The sequence below is a fragment of the Eretmochelys imbricata genome, chromosome 14 (genome assembly GCF_965152235.1).
Source record: "Eretmochelys imbricata isolate rEreImb1 chromosome 14, rEreImb1.hap1, whole genome shotgun sequence".
Classification (NCBI taxonomy): domain Eukaryota; kingdom Metazoa; phylum Chordata; order Testudines; family Cheloniidae; genus Eretmochelys; species Eretmochelys imbricata.
In genome coordinates this window covers 43,843,974-43,858,957 of record NC_135585.1, presented here as the reverse complement: position 1 = coordinate 43,858,957, position 14,984 = coordinate 43,843,974, and the positions used below count along the sequence as shown (strand labels likewise).

The window sequence follows — 14,984 nt, the reverse complement described above, 5'->3', positions numbered from 1 at the left end:
AACTGTAAGAACAGTGGGACAACGGAACAGACGCCTAGGGAGGTTGTGGAAGCTCCTTTACTGGAGGTTTTCAAAAGGAGGCTGGATAGCCAGCTGTCTTGAATAGTTTAGACAAAACAAATCCTGCATCTTGGCAGGGGGTTAGACTAGATGACCCCTGTGGTCCCTTCTAACCCTATAGTTTTATACCTCCTGAGATAACAGGATGCTTTTCTCCCTGTCTGGCCATTTGTATATTGTAGGCCTCACCATGGAGGCCTCTTTACAGAACGAGCCTGGTGCAAGTTAAGAGATTGCAAAATCGGAGAGAAACAAAACAGCAGGGGGTGTTGAGAGTCCTTCACCTAGGAGACAAGTTAACAGTGTTTGTCTTATGAAAGGAGGGTCACCACTAGCCTGGCTATAAAGCACAGCAAGGATTTTAGGGGAGCAATACTCTACAAGACACATGTATCTTTTCAACTAAGTTTGGGATCTAGAATACATGTTATGATTTTATTTTATTATAGGTAACCATTTGTTTCCAGTACTTGCTACTACTGGAATCTCTAAGCTTTGCTAAATAAACTTCTATTTGTTTTCACTAGAAACATATGTAAGTGCTGTGTGTTAAGCAGAGCAGTGATCCGAGATGGAATGGTTAAGCTAAGGTTTTCTGGTTCTTTGGAAGCAGCAGATCTGTGAATATGGCAAGTGTCCAGTGGACCAGAGGCTGGTCATTCCAGAGGGATGCTCTGAGGCCTTGAGCATTGGTATGTGCCTAACGCTAACTGTAAAGTAACAGCAGGGCCTGCAGAGGCCTAGAGAGGAGTGCTTGTGTCGCCCAGGGCTGGTGGAATTGGGGAGCTGACCCCCGGTGAGGGCAGGCGGTGGCGAGGTTCTTCACAGCACTGGGTATTACAGAAAGTGTCACAGCAAAACTGATCAAATTAGTGAGTTTTTTTGTTTTTAACCAAAATGAGTCTCTCACTGACATGAACGGCTGAAAAAAATTTATTCAAGTTGAATGAAATTTTTTCAATGTGAATTTAAAACATTTCAAGACATTCCCAATTTTTTCCCCCCAAAACTCTTCACGAAATTCAACCTGAATTTCTGAATAGTTTCACTGCCCTGAAAAATGCATTTTTTTTTGTGTGGCAAATTTACCATTCACTGAAAAAATGTCTCCATGTTCTACCTGTGGGCCATGAGTGACTCTATCTGGGTGATTGTCTACCTGAACTCTGTGGGAGAGGGGATGCATAGAACATTTGCTCCCCACTCTCGTGGATTGCGTTGGATACAGGCTGAGTGTAGTGCTGCACAGTGGGATATTTGTGGGAACTCCCAGATTGTGAACTTGGGAACCACTTGAGAGACGAGGACCCTGGGTGGAGGAATGCGCAGAGAGGTAAGGATGCTGGTGCTCCTTGTCCCAGGTGCTTTATAGCTCAGGCCCCAGGTTTCAATGGCATGGCACAGGCTGATGGGTGTTGGGAAAGCAATGAAAATGTTGATATGTTGAATAATGACTCCCTGAGAGGGCTCCGGATTGACATCCCTTCGCTAAGTGGCTGCATTGTGTAACAATCACTAGGTAGCAACATTGCAACTTTTATACTATTTATGCTGCTACAGCGTCTAATGGACCTAAGATGGCAAAGCAGTGTCCCAAAGGAGTGGGGCATCTCTGCTACTGGGACGAGGTGAGAGCTGAGAGTAATGCAAGAGAAAAGGGCACCTATCGCTAGGCTTGGCAGAAGTCGGTTTTTATTTGTTTCAATAGATAATATTGATTTAATCCATAAAAATAAAAAATACTTAAATACATTTTCAGTTGCAGAAAATTATGGGGGATCAGACCGTGGGTGTGTCAGTCAATAGTTATTTAATTACAGTACTTGTTGAGATTCAAAAAGTTAAAGCTTTAAACTGTTAAAATACAAATTTTTAACATCCCGTGTCAAAATATACCAAGTAAATATCCTTAAATCAAACTCTAAGTTCTCAAGCAGCATTTTTCATTCTTTGCCGATCTGTAAATTTCAATGGTCATCAATGGAAATTTTTTTCATCAGTTTGTGTTGGGTGAAATCAACATTTACCAAGAAAAATCTAATTCTTCGAAGCTGAAATATAGTTGATCTTTTCCTCCTGTTTATCCTCTACAGAATCCTCCTGGCTCTCACTGCTGGCTTCTTATGTCTCGCTCGCGATCTATATTTTCCACAATAGACTCCCCCATGTGTATCCCTTACCCTGTGCCGCCACCTAGTGCACAGTATATTGTCTTTATCGTTGGTGCTGCCTGGCTATCTAGCAGCCACAGCACCGCGGCTGAGAACGCTTTTCTGTAGGTGTCCTTTTCTCTTGGCTCTCAGTGGGTGCCAGTAACACAACACGGCGCGGTCCTTTTTCTCTGCTGCCACCCAGTGGCAGCAAATGTAGAGTGCAGCTGCCCCTTTCCATTGTCCTTATCTTCCACTCTCCTCGAGCAGTCATTACACTGTATAACAGCCTGTCCCCTCTTCCTTATCTCCGGTCCTCTAGGGGTATTCCCAGAGTAAAATGGTCCTTTCTCCTTTCATTACCCTCTGCTGCTACCCAGTAGCCCCACTGTATAATACAGTTGTGTCTCTGGCCAGGTCTACACAGAAACGTTTCCCAGTACAGTAATGTTGGTTAGGCTTTTTAATGACACTTCTTCCCCAGCAAAATCCCTAGCGTAGACCTGGGTATACCAACCAAAAAATGTGCTCTTACTAATACAGCTTATTTCTTTCAGGGAACCCATCTGTATAAGCTCTACAAGCAAAATCACTTTTTGGCTGGTAAAAGCCATGTCTGAGGTCGGAAGACTTTCAGGGAGAGCTCTGCCCACCAACCTTCTTCTAGTTTGTCCTAGATTTCATACCAGTATAACTTTGTCTATTAGGGGTGTGATTTTTTTTTTAACCAATATAATTACACTGGCACAAGCCCTTATACCTGGCAGTTACAGCAACGCAAAGATTCCTTATACCAGGAGAGCTCTGGCTACAATTCACCAAAATATCATTATCCAAATTCAGCAGGTAAACTACAGTTCAAGTTGATTCTGACTGTAATGATCCCAGTACGGACTCCTCTTACCTGTTTAAATCTTTGCACATCCGCAAATGTTATAAGCGCACGTGACCAAAGACTGAGCGAGAAGAAAGGGCTACACAGCATCTGAGTATCAAACAGCAAAGCAGCTCCGCTCGTCACCATTTCGTCTTTATTTTTTAAAGTGAGATTTCTGAATTCTCAGACAATCTGGACCAGGGTTTCTCAACCTGTGGGCCGAGACCAGAAATTGTCACCAGAATGTTTCAAAGGTGGCATGGCAGCTCCTGTCCCACAGGGCTGGCTGGGCTCGTCCCCCTGCTCCAGGCACTGCAAGCTCTGGGGCAGAGGTGGTGCCAGCCCATTGGGGGCCCTAAGCAGGAATATTTGGGGGGACCCCCCCACAGCACACATACTAATAACTAATAGGGGGCCCCCTTGAGCTGCTCAGGGCCCTAAGCGATTGCTTAGTCTGCTAACACCTAGTATCAGCTCTGCTCTGGGGTCCCAGCACCACTCAGGTTTGGCCCAGCCATCATGATGGCAGGAGTCCGGGTAGGCCAAATCCGAGTGAGTGGCACTGCACCCCCATGAGCCAGGTCACACCTCCATACACACAAATTTGGTCCAGTCGGGGGGGCAAACCTGAGCGGCGCTGCAACCCCGGAGGTGGCAATGCCCAGAGCGGAGAGCCCAGCCCAGCCCAGCCAGCCCTGCAGCGCAGGAGCTGCCAGTTTGGGCCCTGCCCAGTTCTCGCCCCAACTCCCCTGGGGGGCAGGACCCAGCCAAAACCACCCCAGGGCCTCCCCCGCAGCCTGTTTACTGGGTCGCGACAGGCCATAAATATTTACAAATGGGTCCGGAGCCCGAAAAGGTTGAGAACCACTGATCTGCACGCTTACTGACCATTTTTCTCAGGGTTTCCTTCATCTTTGTTTCTCAGGCTGTACATGAAGGGATTGGCCATGGGAGTCTGAATTGTGTAGCAGACAGAGAACACTTTGCTCAGGTCTCTCAGTGTGTTGGGTTTTGGAAGCCGATACAGTGATTATGGTCTCACGATGAGGTGAGCGGAGCAGGTAGAGCAGCCTTTTGCCTCCCAGTGGTGGAAGGGATTCTCAGGATGGTGGAGATGATTCACACGTAGGATGCCAGGGTTAATGCAAATGGGGGCAGAGTGATTAAAGCAGCCAGGATAGTGGTTACAAGCTCTAGCTGGTAGGTGTCACTGCAGCAGAGATTTATTATTTTTGTAGATTCACAGGAAAAAAATGTTGTTTTTTATTGGGGCCACAAAGATAATTGTGATGTGAAGGACATTGGTGTGGTGCCAGCCAGAAGCCCACTTATCTAAGACCCACTTGCTAGCTGTTGGCATAAACTGCCATTCTTACGGGCTGCATAGTGCACTGGTTTGCATATTGCTAAATACCGATCATAAGACATAGCAGCTAAGAGAACTAAGACATAAGAGATTATAAGACATAGCCTTCTGTAGCCCCAAAGAAACTAACAAAATAAAATTGTCATACAGCCTCTGACAGAAATGGTTCTGTCCCCAGTCAGGAGACTGGCCAGCATCCTCGGCAGGAGGACAGAGGTGTAGCAGGTCTCCAAGCAGGACAAGTTCCCCAGGAAGAAGTACATGGGGGTGTGTGAAGATGCTGATCAGCCACAGCTAGCACAACAATGAAGATGTTCCCAGCCACAGTCACTATGTAGATTGCTAGAAATAGCAGGAAGAGAAGGATCTGCAGCTCTGGGAGATTCCTGAGTCCCAGGAGGATGAATCCTGTGGTGGATGTTTGATTTCCCCCTTCTGTGTCTGCCATGGTCTGTATCTGGGGGAGATAAAACAAACTCTCCAAGATAATGAGAATACAACATTTGTTAAACTTTAATAACTATGAATTTAAAAAGAAAAGGAGTACTTGTGGCACCTTAGAGACTAACCAATTTATTTGAGCATGAGCTGGAAATGGCCCAACTTGATGATCACTTTAGATAAGCTATTACCAGCAGGACAGTGGGGTGGGAGGAGGTATTGTTTCATGATCTCTGTGTGTATATAATGTCTGCTGCACTTTCCACGGTATGCATCCGATGAAGTGAGCTGTAGCTCACGAAAGCTCATGCTCAAATAAATTGGTTAGTCTCTAAGGTGCCACAAGTCCTCCTTTTCTTTTTGCGAAGACAGACTAACACGGCTGTTACTCTGAAACCTATGAATTTAAAAGAATTTATATTCAAATGCCCCCATCGCCTTCTGGCTACCAGCCCAGACACTGGCTCAAGAACACAAACTGGGGCAGTGGCTTTCATCCAGTGGAGGTTGATGCTGAACTACCAGGCTGCAGAATCGTTCTAAGGCCACATCTACACTGGAATTGCTCCGCTGTAGCTGTGCTGCTGTTGTGTAGACACTTACTACAGCGACGGAAGGGGTTCTTCTGTCCCCCCTCCCCACCACTGTTACTCACACCTTCTTGTCAACTGTTCGAAATTGGTCACCCTGATTACCCTTACAAAAGTGATTTTTCCTCCTGCTGATAATAGCCCACTTAATTGAATTGTCCCATTAGAATTTGTAAGGCAACCCCCATCTTTTTATGTACTCTCTATATATTTCTTCCTACTGTATTTTCCACTCCATGCATCTGATGAAGTGGGTTTTAGCCCACAAAAATTTATATCCAAATAAATGTGTTAGTCTCTAAGGTGCCACAAGAACTCCTCATTGATTTTTCTCTTCCTCCTGCTTCTCATCATCTACATTGTGACCATGGCTGGGAACGTCCTCATCGTTCCGCTAGTTGTGGCTGATCAGCAACTTCATAGATTCATAGATTCATAGATATTTAGGTCAGAAGGGACCATTATGATCATCTAGTCTGACCTCCTGCACAACGCAGGCCACAGAATTTCACCCACCACTCTTACAAAAAAAAACCTCACACCTATATCTGTGCTATTGAAGTCCTCAAATTGTAGTTTAAAGACCTCAAGGAGCAGAGAATCCTCCAGCAAGTGACCCGTGCCCCATGCTACAGAGGAAGGCGAAAAACCTCCAGGGCCTCTTCCAATCTGCCCTGGAGGAAAATTCCTTCCCGACCCCAAATATGGCGATCAGCTAAACCCTGAGCATATGGGCAAGATTCATCAGCCAGATACTACAGAAAATTCTTTCCCAGGTAACTTGGACCTTACCCCATCTAAAACCCATCACAGGCCATTGGGCCTATTTACCATGAATATTTAATTACCAAAACCATGTTATCCCATCATACCATCTCCTCCATAAACTTATCGAGTTTAATCTTAAAGCAAGATAGATCTTTTGCCCCCACTACTTCCCTCGGAAGGCTATTCCAAAACTTCACTCCTCTGATGGTTAGAAACCTTCGTCTAATTTCTAATCTAAATTTCCTAGTGGCCAGTTTATATCCATTTGTTCTTGTGTCCACATTGGTACTGAGTTTAAATAATTCCTCTCCCTCTCTGGTATTTATCCCTCTGATATATTTATAGAGAGCAATCATATCTCCCCTCAGCCTTCTTTTAGTTAGGCTAAACAAGCCAAGCTCCCTGAGTCTCCTTTCATAAGACAAGTTTTCCATTCCTCGGATCATCCTAGTAGCCCTTCTCTGTACCTGTTCCAGTTTGAATTCATCCTTCTTAAACATGGGAGACCAGAACTGCACACAGTACTCCAGGTGAGGTCTCACCAGTGCCTTATATAACGGTACTAAAACCTCCTTATCCCTACTGGAAATACCTCTCCTGATGCATCCCAAGACGACATTAGCTTTTTTCACAGCCATATCACATTGGCAGCTCATAGTCATCCTATGATCAACCAATACTCCAAGGTCCTTTTCCTCCTCCGTTACTTCTAGTTGATGCGTCCCTAGCTTATAACTAAAATTCTTGTTATTAATCCCTAAATGCATGACCTTACACTTCTCACTATTAAATTTCATCCTATTCCTATTACTCCAGTTTACAAGGTCATCCAGATCCTCCTGTAGGGTATCCCTGTCCTTCTCTAAATTAGCAATACCTCCCAGCTTTGTATCATCTGCAAACTTTAGTAGCACACTCCCACTTTTTGTGCCCAGGTCAGTAATAAAAAGATTAAATAAGATTGGTCCCAAAACCGATCCCTGAGGAACTCCACTGGTAACCTCCCTCCAACTTGACAGTTCACCTTTCAGTAGGACCCGTTGTAGTCTCCCCTTTAACCAATTCCCTATCCACCTTTCAATATTCCTATTGATGCCCATCTTATCCAATTTAACTAATAATTCCCCATGTGGCACCGTATCAAACGCCTTACTAAAATCTAAGTAAATTAGATCCACTGCGTTTCCTTTATCTAAAAAATCTGTTACTTTCTCAAAGAAGGAGATCAGGTTGGTTTGGCACGATCTACCTTTTGTAAAACCATGTTGTATTTTGTCCCAATTACCATTGACTTCAATGTCCTTAACTACCTTCTCCTTCAAAATTTTTTCCAAGACCTTGCATACTACAGATGTCAAACTAACAGGCCTATAATTACTTGGATCACTTTTTTTCCCTTTCTTAAAAATAGGAACTATGTTAGCAATCCTCCAATCATACGGTACAACCCCTGAGTTTACAGATTCATTAAAAATTCTTGCTAATGGGCTTGCAATTTCTTGTGCCAATTCTTTTAATATTCTTGGATGAAGATTATCTGGGCCCCCCGATTTAGTCCCATTAAGCTGTTTGAGTTTCGCTTCTACCTCAGATATGGTGATGTCTACCTCCATATCCTCATTCCCATTTATCATGCTACCATTATCCCTAAGATCCTCTTTAGTCTTATTAAAGACTGAGGCAAAGTATTTGTTTAGATATTGGGCCATGCCTAGATTATCCTTGACCTCCACTCCATCCTCAGTTTTTAGCGGTCCCACTTCTTCTTTCTTTGTTTTCTTCCTATTTATATGACTATAGAACCTTTTACTATTGGTTTTAATTCCCTTTGCAAGGTCCAACTCTACTTGACTTTTAGCCTGTCTCACTTTATCCCTACATATTCTGACCTCAATAAGGTAGCTTGCCTTACTGATCCCTCCCTTCTTCCACTCCCTATATGCTTTCTGCTTTTTCTTAATTACCTCTCTAAGATGCTTGCTCATCCAGCTTGGTCTACAACTCCTGCCTATGAATTTTTTCCCCTTTCTTGGGATGCAGGCTTCCGATAGCTTCTGCAGCTTTAATTTAAAATAATCCCAGGCCTCCTCTACCTTTAAACCCATAAATTCTTCAGTCCAATCCACTTCCCTAACTAATTTCCTTAATTTTTGAAAGTCAGCCCTTTTGAAATCAAAAACCTTAGTTGCAGATTTATTTTTGTTAATCCTTCCATTCAGTTTGAACTGAATTAGCTCATGATCACTTGAGCCAAGATTATCCCCTACAACCATTTCCTCTATGAGGTCCTCATTACTCACCAAGACCAAATCTAAAATAGCATCCCCTCTAGTCGGTTCAGCAACTACTTGCTGAAGGAATCCATCAGCTATCGCATCTAGGAAAATCTGAGCCCTATTATTATTACTAGCACTCGTCCTCCAGTCTATATCTGGGAAGTTAAAGTCTCCCATGATCACACAGTTTCCATTAGTATTTACTTTATTAAAAACATTAAAAAGGGCTCTATCCATATCCAAATTAGATCCCGGCGGTCTATAGCACACCCCAAGCACTATCCCAGGGGAGGCTCTAATAATTTTCTTCCCCAATTTAATTTTTGCCCAGACAGACTCAGTCATATCCATTTCATCGCTTCTTATTTCTTTACATTCTATCTCATCATTGATATACAGTGCTACTCCACCACCTTTACCTTTATTTCGGTCTTTCCTAAACAGCACATACCCTTCAATACCTGTAGCCCAGTCATGACTACTATTCCACCAGGTCTCTGTTATAACTTCACGCCCCCATGTACTTCTTCCTGGCGAATTGTCCTGCTTGGAGACCGGCTACACCCTGGGCAGGAGGGTTGAGATGCTGGCCAGTCTCCTGACTGGGGACAGGACCATTTCTGTTAGCGGCTGCCTCACACAATATTATTTCTTTGGTTTCCTGGCAGTTGCAGAGTGTTCTCTCCTAGCAGTGATGTCCTATGATTGGTATTCAGCGATATGCAAACCACAGCATTATGAAGCCCTTATGAATAGCAGGTCCTGCCTCCAGCTAGCAGCTGGCACTTGGATAAGTCATTCTCTGGCTGCTGACATTAACTTTATGCGGCCCTAATGAAATTGACCATTTCTTCTGTGACTTCATCCCAGGAATAAAACTCTCCTGCAGTGACACACGTATGATGGAGCTTGTCACTACCATGCTGGCTGCTATATGCACTCTCTCGCCATTTCTATGAAGGCTGGCAACACACATCTGTATCCTCACCACCATTCTGTGAATGCCTTCCACTACTGGGTGGCAAAAGGCCTTTTCCACCTGCTCCTCTCATCTTATCGTGGTGTCAATTTTCTATGGGACCATAATGATTGTCTACATGCTACCAAAAACTGATACACTGAGAGACCTGAACAAAGTGTTCTCCGTTTTCTACACAGTCCTGACTCCCATGGTCAACCTCCTCATATAGAGCCTGAGGAACAGAGAGGTCAAAGAGATCCTGGGAAAAGTTGTCACTAAATTCTCTTCTGTCAAAAGGGTTCAGATCGTCCTACCGTAGCTTGTTCAGTGCCTGTGAAAGGGAAATAAGCTGGTTTGCTGTAATGAGTCTGAGTCACTTCTCTCATTGGCTATCTGGCTTTTTAGGTGAGGTCAGCGGCTGCTATAGCTTGCACTCAATATTGGGACAGATACTTCTGCTGTTTTGGCTTAGGGATGCAGGTCTTTGTGGTTTGATTAGTCTGATATTTATCACTGCTGTTGTGGGTTGCTCTAAAACACCTCATCAATGAGACACCAAGGTAGAGAGATGCCATTCTCTGTGTCTCCATTACGATAGTCTGTAATTACGTGAGCACACGCTGTGTTTTGTACCAGGCCCCTTTACCATGGATTGCATCAGATACTCAATATTTCTTTTTGTCTAACTCCTTCAATGTGCAATGGTAATGTAAGATGTGAATCAGGTCTCAGGGCCCATTAACTCTGTAAGAACGGGAGCCCTGAGGTGGGACAGTGAAGAAGAAAGGTCAGTACTGTGATAGCGGCACAGAGACACCGGACTTCTATTCCCTGTTTTGTTTCTGGCCGACTTCACCTCTCTGGATCTGTTTCCTCATTTGTACAATGGCGTTTCTTGGGACCGCTGTGTGAATGGCTGCTTTGATCCCTTATTGCTTGGGGTACCCTTGTTTTGCAGATTTCCAAATACCAGCACTCTGAAGTCTGATTTCTCAATTATAGAAAGCAGAGAAAGCATATAGTGTCCACTCCTACAGGGTGCTGGGCGTTTCCTGTGAAATGCTGAATGCCCAGTGGAACAGGTGCTGGACTCTCCATGGAGATGCTCGGAGGGCTCAAGGGTTGGAGTGTGCCTATCGCTAACCAGTAGATTGACAGCAGGGCCTGCATAGGCCTAGAAGGAGTGCTTATATTAACCATGGCCGGCGGAGTTGGGAAGCTGACTCCCAGTAGACAGACGAGACTTCCTCTCAAGGCAGGTGGTGACGGGGGTGCTGCACTGCCCTGGGTACCCCCGGGAAGCATCACTGCTATTGAGGGTTAAGTTAGGAACTCCAGGTCAGTGCAGCAGTAAAGCAGGCCCAAGAGAGTGAAATACGCATGGGCAGCAAGACGAAGGGTCTGTTGACAGCCAGACGTTTGTGGGCAGTCTGCTGTCCCAGGAAGCTGATGGCTGAAGGTGACACATGATGATCGTTGAACCAAAGTTACAGCCACACACTGAGTTTGAGAACTGCCAAGGACAACAGGGCTCAGAGAATGGGCACCTGCATTTTGAAGGGTTCCTTCAGGAAGTTCTGCCCTGAAACCAAAATTTCTGGTTTTACAGGATGATTTCAAAGAGCTCTAGAATCCACATGCAGCCTCTGATTTTACTTTAGCAGCACTGTCAAGTATGTTAGCCTTAATTTAAACAGATGGAAATTGAATAACTTTATTAACCAGTTAGTAATTCAACCGTGCTGAGCATTGGAACCGAGTGTAAACTGACAAACCAGTTGCAGGGTCATTTGGTGAAGGGGTTTCTGACATACTCTGCCTCTAAGGTGAGCTGCTCTTTGCATTTCAAGGTCCTTATTTTGGGTGCAGAGCTAGGAAATATGGGAGGGCAAAGAATGAGGGTGAATATGTGGTGGGAGGGGAAATAGGAGATTGGTTTGGGGCTGTGGCAAGGGGAGGGGGAATGAGGGAGATAATGTTGTGCCAATGGTCTAAAAAGGCAAGCAGAGTGATTGAGTAACTATAGGCCGGTTGTCCTGACATCAATCCCGAACAAAACATTAGAAAAGTTGTTACGGGGTTCAACTGCTAAAGAATGAAAGGATAGGAATATAATTAATGCCAGTCAACCTGGTTTTATGGAAAACAGATCCTGTCAAACTGAGCTGATTTCATTCCTTGAGATTACAAGTTTGGTTGGTAAAGGTAACTGCATAGACGTGATCTACTTAGACTTGTGCAAGGCGTTTGATTTTAGTACCAAGTGACATTCTGATTAAACCAAAAAGAACGCTAGTCAATATCAGTGAAGGCTGCCGAGAATGGCAGAACAAGAACCAATGGCTGGAAGTTGAAGCCAGAGAAATTCAAAGTAGAAATAAGGCCCACATGTTTTTAACAGTGGGGGGTAATTTACCATTAGAACAAAATCCCCAAGACAGTGTGGGATTCTCCATCTCTTGATGTCTTCAGACCCAGCCTGGCTGCCATTCTGAAAGCTGTATTAGCCAGACATGAGTGATTGGGTTCAAAACACAGGTAACTGGGTGAAATGTAAGGGCTATGCAGGAGTCAGACTGGAGGACCTGATGGTCTCCTCTGTCCTTAAACTCTATGAATTGCTGATAAATGGGGATGCGTGGTAGGGGAGAGGATTGAGGGTGGGGAGTGTCAGGCCAAGGGGAGGGGAGAAACACTGAAAGGGGATCATGGGTATGGATGGAAGGGGGAGTGGGGGCTAAGGAGGCAGGGATTGTCAGCTCCACATTCCCCTATCTCGTTTGAAGCCACTACCCCTTTCCCCCCCTCCCCACTACCACGCAGGCTAGACAGGAGTACGGGAGGGGAAGGGAAAGAAAGATGCCTCTTATTCACAGCCCCATTGCTCAGGGCAATGGCTGGGAGACAGAGAGGGACACACCTCAGACAAAGGTGGGAAGGGGGTGTCAGCAGCCCCAGCCTCAGTCAGGGACCCTGCTCCTCTGGGGGTTTTTCTGCACCCCCATGCATGAGCCTGGTCCGCACATTTCCACTGACGCCACCGACAGGACTCGGTGCTGAAATGCGGTGTCCTTGATCTCTTAAAGTGCGGCTGCACCTATCCTTCTATCACAGCGACAGCTCTGATCAAACTGTTCCAGCTAATCCCCTACCATAAACAGAGGTGGATCAGATTGCGAGTTTAGTACTTTTAAAAAAAAATCTGTAGGGGTATTATTTAAATTAGAAATGGAGAGAAAGCTGGCAGGGAGAGAAGTCAATCAATGACACGTTAGAAAGGGTGAAGATAGCTGATAAGTGGCTGAGCTGCTAACAAAATATATAGTCTATATTGCACTATATGTCTGGAGAGGAGCAAACAGAGACAGCTGCTTGGGAATTTTTCCATCAAAATGTTTTTTTGACAGAAAATGCAGTTTTGTCAGAATCAATTTTTCACAGGAGTTTCAGCCAAACATTTTCAATTTTTTTCCTGATGGAAAATTGGAATGAAATATTTTGTCCTGGATCAGGATGATTTGAAATGAAAATATCAGTTTGTCAAATCCAGTCAAAACATTCAATTTCAGGGCAGTTGGATGCACCCAACTGAGCAGCCATGATACTTCGTGGGAGCTGTGGGCTGGACTACATCTCCCTTGATGCACTGAGGACTCCCTTCTGCTTGAACCATTCAAAAATTCATAGATTTGAAGGCCAGAAGGGACCACTAATCCTCTAGTCTGACCTCCTGTATAACACAGGCCATAAAACTTCCCCAAAATAATTCCTATTTGAATTAGAGCAGATCTTTTTAATAAAAATACCAATCTTGATTTAAAAATGTCAGTGATGGAGAATCCAGCATGATGCTTGATTACTTGTTCCAATGGTTAATTACCCTCACTGTTAAAAATGTATGCCTTATTTCCAGTCTGAATTTGTTCAGCTTCAGTTTTCAGCCATTGGATCTTGTTATACCTTTCTCTGCTAGGTTGAAGAGTCCATTATCAAATATTTGTTCCCAATGTAGGTACTCAGACTGTAATCAAGTCACCCATTAACCTTCGTTGTTACGCTAAATAGATTGAGCTCTTTGAGTCTACCATTATAAGACGTGTTTTCTAATCCTTTGGTCATTCTTGTGTCTCTTCTCTGAGCCCTCTCTAATTTATCAACATCCTTCATGAATTGTGGTCACCAGAACTGGACACAGGATTCCAGCAGCGGATGCACCAGTTCCAAATATAGAGGTAAATAACCCCTCTATGTCTAGTCGATATTCCCCTGTTTATACCTCCATTGCAGTCCATCAGATGAGATGTAATCCAGCCAGGGAGTCCAGCTCAGAGAGGAAAACAGGACCATGAAGCACCCACACTGCAACGCCCATGGATCGCTGAAGCAGCTCAGGGGGAGAGAGTTTGACTAACCTACCCCAAATGAAATGTTTCAGTTTGATACATTTTGGTTTTTGCTTTTAACCAATCTGAGAATGTTTATCATTGGGAAAAACAGGTCGGCACATGCCTGTGGAGGAGAACCTAGATCTTCTGTCTCCCACTCCTTTGCCTTAACACTAAGGCCATCCATCATTCCCATGCATAGAATTTCACATAATGAAATCGCTTTTATTTAACCTCATGCAGGAGAGCTCCTCTTCAAGCAGAGAAATGGACAATGGAATGATGGTGACTGAATTCATACTTACAGGACTTTCCAATTGCCCAGCCATTTGCTTATCCCTTTTTGTTGCCTTTCTGTTGGTCTACTTGATAACCCTCGCTGCCAATGGCCTCATCTTCATAGCCACATGGACTGAGGCTAAGCTGCACAACCCCATGTACTTCTCCCTCAGCAACCTCTCCTTGTTAGACATCTGCTGCCCCACTGCTACAATGCCCAAGATGCTGGAAAACCTCTTGTCAGAGAGCAACACAATTTCCTTCACTGGCTGCATGTTGCAGCTCTACTTCCTGGTGGCTCTAGCAGGGACAGAGGTTTTCCTCTTGGCAATGATAGGCTAGATGGTCATGGCCTAGATGGCCTGGAGGATGGTGTGGATTGCACCCTCAGCAAATTTTCAGATGACACTAAACTGGGAGGAGTGGTAGATAGGATACAGCGGGATCTAGACAAATTAGAGGGTTGAACCTCCTAAAGTTCAGGTTGGATATTGGGAAAAACTTTTTCACTAGGAGGGTGGTGAAGCACTGGACTGGGTTACCTAGGGAGGTGGTGGAATCTCCATCCTCAGGGGTTTTTAAGGCCTGGCTTGACACCTTAGTGGGTGTTGGTCCTGCTTTGAGCAGGGGATTGGACTAGAAGACCTCTTGAGGTCTCTTCCAACCCTAATATTCTATGGATCTGGTCAGAAAATGAGGGTGGGAAATCACTAAAATGTTCATGATTTCCACCCCACCCTGTTTTTAATCCAAACCTCATTTGACCAATATTGTCCAACCATCTCTGTTACACCTTAGTGTAATACACATATGTGACTATGAAGAACATTC

The 14,984-nt window shown here is 44.6% G+C and overlaps 1 pseudogene; it reads right to left on the bottom strand.

Moving 5' to 3' along the window:
- Positions 1-4,125: 4,125 nt before the first annotated feature.
- Positions 4,126-4,716, bottom strand: LOC144274101 (olfactory receptor 6M1-like; annotated as a pseudogene).
- Positions 4,717-14,984: the final 10,268 nt, after the last annotated feature.